This window comes from Argiope bruennichi, chromosome 2, assembly GCF_947563725.1.
Source record: "Argiope bruennichi chromosome 2, qqArgBrue1.1, whole genome shotgun sequence".
NCBI lineage: Eukaryota > Metazoa > Arthropoda > Arachnida > Araneae > Araneidae > Argiope > Argiope bruennichi.
The window spans coordinates 9163315-9169666 of NC_079152.1; positions in this window are offsets into that span (position 1 = coordinate 9163315).

The following is a 6352-nucleotide window of genomic DNA, read 5'->3' on the forward strand; positions in this document are numbered from 1 at the left end:
TTTTCTTATTAGCAGTTTTTAAATTTAAAAAAAATGCATGATCAAAAATAAACTAGTCCAAATACAAGTATCACCACAGGGCTGAAGAATGTAAAATGCAAAAAGGCATTTTCATTTTTGACGTGGATTTATTACAAAAACTAATAAATAATTTTCAAATCATTAAAATCATATTATCACATAAAATTTTCAAATTTTTGCAAATGTGCATAGTTTAGTTTAAAAGATCGCACATTTACTAAGAATTAAGAGCACTTATGAGCAATGAAGCACTTACAATATAAGAAATATTAAAGCAGTATTAAGAGCAAAGGCAATTGAAAACATAAGTATATTAAAAAGAATTTATTAAAGGGGATATATTCATTTAATTATTGAATATAAATGCTTTATACCATATTTTTACCCTAATAGTAATTCTGAATAGTATATAGAAAACAAGACAGGGCTTCTATTTACTAAAAAAGATGAAAAACTACATTTTAATTGATATTGTATTGTTAGTTTATAATATAGTTTAAGTTTGTACAAACAAATAGCCTTTGCAAATAAATTCTCAATTTCCTTTCTATTTTTTTCTTTCTTCTGCCCCCCCCCCACCTCTACACAGAACATTCATCAAGTCTGATATACAAACATCTAATGCAGATACTAAAAATTTAAAATCAGGTGCTTCAAAACCTTTCTTCAGTATTAATCTGTAATCAATGATGAGGCCAGCAATTGTCATAAAACTATTTTCATAGTGTTTAACATTGAGAACATTATTCAGGCAAATGAGCAGCAAAACTGCTTTTAAGATTTGAACAATTATAAGTAGGATGTAGACAGCTGGCACAGGAATATTTAAATGGAGAGTATACTGATCTATATCACATTTTACACTTTTTAAGACATAAATCCATAGAAAATTATGCAGAACAAGTATGCCTGAAATGTCTTAAAAAAAGCAAAAAGAATCAAACTTACAATCATAAAAAGAAAACATCATAAAATTTATTGATACTTTTTCATTAGATTCACTGGCAAGCTTAAAATATACATATATATAAAAAATACAACAAAGTGAGACAAACACACCCAGGTTATGCAGAAAAATTAGCATAAGGAAAGAGAATTTTAAGAAAATTTCAGTTATTGTCAAATTTATGTAAAAATATTTTTTTCATTTGCACATAAAATATTTTTTCATAAATGCCATTTTTCATCAAAGAGCATTATTTAAAATCAAGAAGGTTGAAAATATTATTTTACATGCAAGTAAATGAAACATTTATTTCAAAACATAAGCAATAGTATTTTTAAGGAACATTTCCATGTACATGGTTTTATGAAGAACTTTAATTAAATATACTAATCATTTCAGTTGAAAGACAACGCAGAATGAAAATTGTTCTAAAGAAGCATAATATATAAAAAAGCCACACAGAAGGCAGTCAATTATGTTTAATGTAAAAATGAAGCTATACATATTAAACTGGTTTCTTAAAATTCTAATGTACTCAGATAATGTTTATTTGCATATAAGTATATTCATCTAGTACATAATCTATACTTCTAAACAAAGTTTTAACAATATTTAATGGCATATTTAAGCAATTTATGGCCTTAGGCAATGACTGTTCTGAGGATATATTCAGTCAGTTTAGTTCCACACTAAAAATTTAATATTTAAATGATTTATTTTAAGCTATTTTTTTTATTTTACTAACTTTATTCAAATCTATAAGTATTAATTTATTTACTTATTATGATTACACAATATTTACATTTGCATGTAATATTATTAAGCAGATGCTCTCTCTCTCTCTATCTACAATCAACTACAGAAGAAACCGTATTTATTTTGTACTATCAGAATGTTATGTCAGATTTCCCATTTCCAAATTTATAAAAAATTATTAAAAACCTGCTGTTTGCATGATTAGAATATCATTTTCTGAACTTTACTTTTCACTATCTTAACTTTATACATCGTTCAATATATATATCATTTTCCATGCTTTCACTCAAAAATTATTAATCACCATAATATTCATTTTAAGAGAAATTGAAATGTTTTTTACATTTATATCAGAATGTTAAATAAAAAGGTTTTATTTTTTTGTTAATAAATTCTTCAGACTAAATATATTACTAAAAATAAAATCAAAATTCTATCTCCATATATACTTAATTGGTAGCAAGAAATAATGGCAGAATTAACAATTTTTTCCAATAATTTCTATCTTAAAATAAAACTTTTTTTAATGATTTCTGAACTAACTTGCAATTAGTATATGAATTTATTATATCTAAATAAAACTAATTTAAGGTGTCACAGAATGGGAATTAATGACCATATGAAAATCATAAATATATATACATATATTTAGCTTTTTTAAGCAGCTTGATTCAATTGAAAAATACATGGATTTCTAAAACAATGAATAAATTTTTTTATAATGTAATTCATATAATTGAAAGAAAAATTTACGATAAAATTAGATTTATTCTTAAAGCAATAAAAAAAATTAAAATTTCTCTATTGGTTAGCTAGAGAAAAAGCAATGCTTTTGTTTGCCCCTAGATAAAAGAGGAAGAAAAATGTATTCTGTCATTTCTTTGATCCATTTTATTAGAACATAAATCAGTTTATTTTAAAAGGTGAATGAAAGACAAGATTAACAAGTTTACACTCCCACTGCAAAGATTATAATAAAATGCATTCAAAAGATGAGCACATGCAGTTTCTGGAATTTTCTAAGACTAGTGTTTTTTGTACATTGTTGCCAATAAATCCTTCTGCTGCTTTTATTTTCTTTTTTTTTTTTGGGAGGGGGGGGGGCGTGTTCAAGTTATTTAACTTTGATTCATGCAGATTAAAAGAATTGCAAAGTAAGAAAAAGAAGTTAATATAGAAGACTTCTTTTTTTTCTCTCTCTTTAATATGGCAATGCAAATCATGCTACAAAATATCTGGTTATGAACCGAAAGTCATTTACCAGCACTAACTTCTAAGTAACGGCAGCGACAAAAAGTTTTTAAGTACAAACGCTGTTTATCTTAGTGAGATACTACTTCAATAAATTTAATTTATTTATCAATCTTCAACTGTAGAAAAACTATGAGCAAAAGAATATTTCCAACCTCTTTAGCTAGATGGTCCATCTGTGAATTCATCTGAGATTTTTATACTCCTTACAATACAGCCTAGGCATGCTAAAATCTTATGTTATTACTATCATTAACTGATATATATTATTATCAGTTACCTACTCCAGTTATTGTGTTCACAACATGGACAGAGCAATCCATGCATATGCATATATATATATGCACAAAGAAGTTTGAGAAACAAAGATTGAGGAAGACCTGCAGAAATTTCCCAGTCATGTTATGAGCATCACTGCACTAGGTAATTTTCTATAAAGAATTTACTAAAAGGTAGAGAAGCAGTACAATATGTCAATTTTAATGTAATGACTATATATAGTTCATGAACAAAATTTATACAGCATTAATCAATCAAATTCCAGTACTAATTCTAAAGAAATCATAACCAGAAAGCTTTTGACCTTCTAAATGACAAATTATTTTGATCTAATAACTTTAAAGATTGAAAGTTAATTTCTAAAGTGAACATACCAAATTATTTAGTATTAAATAAATTCACCAAAATCTTAAGAATGTTTTCAACAAAGGGTCTTAAGAAAATATATATATATAAATAATTTATTTTTGAACAGAGCATAAGACTGAAAAAAAAAAATATCTCATTGCAATACAACTTTTTGCAATTTAATTTTATTATGACACTCCAAAAAAATTACCAAGCATCCGAAGATCTTTAGTAAATAAAAATAAAAATTAAACATACTTCAATAAGTTTCGATAAAAATTTTCAATTTCAAATTTTTTCTTGTAAAACTTGTCTTGCAATGTTATAACTGATTGCAATTTTTAGTCATTACCATAAAATACAAAATTCCCAATTTTAGAAGTAGCGTGGAATAAAAATTGGAAATTAATAACAAAACACTAATTACATAACATACTATTGGAGATTTACCAGTAAAAACCAATTTCAAGAAACGAATGTATTTACAAACAAGTGAAATAAATTAAAAGTTGATAGCTATATTTTAGGATATATTAAATTTTGTAATTTTTAATGAATCTACTGAGCAAACTTGATGGGTCAACTATTATGTATTGATAAATATTTCAATATTTTTTAAATTTAAAATAGCATGCATATTAATGTGCTTATATTGGATTGATACAGGGGACTGTAGAACTTTCAAGGTATTTATCTTAGCTTTATTACAGAATAGATTAAAGTGTTTTCTATAACTGAATATATTATATATCAATTTAAATATTCAATCATCCAAAATTTGATGTTTAAATATCACCAAATTTTGAATAAATTAATATTCAACTTGATGAATATATTCAATTTTTATGAATTCGAACATATCAAACAGCCAAAAAATAGAATTAACTTATTTATCTGGAGTTTTTAGCATTCAGTACTAATTATTTTAGAAAAATGTTGATACCAGATCATAAATAATGATTTATATGGGCAAAATTGAAACTAAATTGCATAATTTTTCTTTACAAAAAGATCTAAAAAAAATAAATTAAAAAAAAAATTAAAAAAAAATATTAATTACATCTTTCAACAAGGAAATTTATGGAAAAGTATATCATTATTTATGAAAAAGTATACCATAAAAAATATGTATAATAATAAATAAAAAAATAAAATTTCTTAAATATAATAAAATAATTACATATCAGATTGTAAGAATATTATTTTCACATACACTATAATTTATGGATTTTCAAAAATTTTGAATGAGAATCCTTGAAATTTATCTCCAAAGTGTATAACAAGATGCTTGTTTAAGAATCTGATAGAACTAAAACCATTATTACAAACAGAACAATGATACTGTTTATCATCGCTATGGACAGAATGATGATTATAAAAATTAGTGTGATGATTGGTAGAGTATGGGCATTTAGAACAATTGAACTTGAACTTTTCATTTGGAGACCTATGATGCCACATTTTGTGCCTTGACAAAGTAACTTGTGAAGTAAACCATTTTGAACATGAAGAACAAGTGAATCCTGTTAGTATGTCTAGATAAAAAGAAAAAAATATATTAGGGATGATCCTGAATATCATATATCTCAATCAAAGGAGAAAAAGAATGACATTTATACAGTATTTTAATAAACATTCAAATTATTTTATGTCACTAAAATCAAATATCTATACTCATATATTGTATTATTCGAAATTCTATAAGGCAACATTAGAAATAATATTGTAGATCATACACAAAATGTATTAAAAGATTATTTACAAACTGTAAGAGTAGTCGAGAAAACAGAAGCAAAATACTTTTACGAAAAAACAAGGATTTCAAATGCTATTTTCTTATAGAGTTTTTTGCCAGCAAATTAAGTAAAAAGGATACATCAGAAATAGTGTACAATAGAGATTTAATGAAATATAAAATTACAAAAGCACAATAACATAGTTGCATGAATAAAATAAAAAAAAAAACAATAATCCAAAAAAGTAATGGGTTATATATAGTGAGTTTGAAAAGATTGTTTTACAAACTATAAGAGTAGTGTTTAAGAAACTATAAGTAAGTGTTTTACAAACTAAACAAGTAGTCAAGCTAACAGAAGCAAGTTACTTTTACAATAGAACATTGGGCCCAAATGTAAACCATACTGGAAATTCATTGGCAGCAAACTGAAGCAAAAACAAGAATATAAGTATACATAAAATAAAATGTAGATCATGATCTAATGGCAAATAAAATTATGCAGGTTCACAACTAAGGAATAAAACATGTGGAGCATGTATAACTTCAAATGGCATGTCCTTTGAATACATGCATTAAGAATTCCATAAGTTTGTAGTTCACACTGCATACCAATACCTTGTGATTGCAATCAGGCATGTTGTGTAAGGCCTATAACGTTATTTCTGCAATATGTGTTGCTGAGGAATTATGAATTCGTATTACATGAAATCTGTTTTGTAAATTTTAATTCAATGTAACTTTACTATTTTTTTACAACATCACTTAGTAGCACAGTCAGCTACAAACAAATCCTAATGATAATGTTTTGTTCAATGGTGACAGGGTGGTTGATTGTACACAAGAAGAAGCACCTTATAGCATTTTTCTCATGCTTTGCACAAGTAACTTGCTTCTGTATACTTAATCTATTCTTAAAATTTTTAAAACACTTTATTTTAAGATTTACATAGTAGAAACTGAGTGTAGGTAAAAATGAAATATTTTCAGGAATTAAGCATTACATTACATGTAAA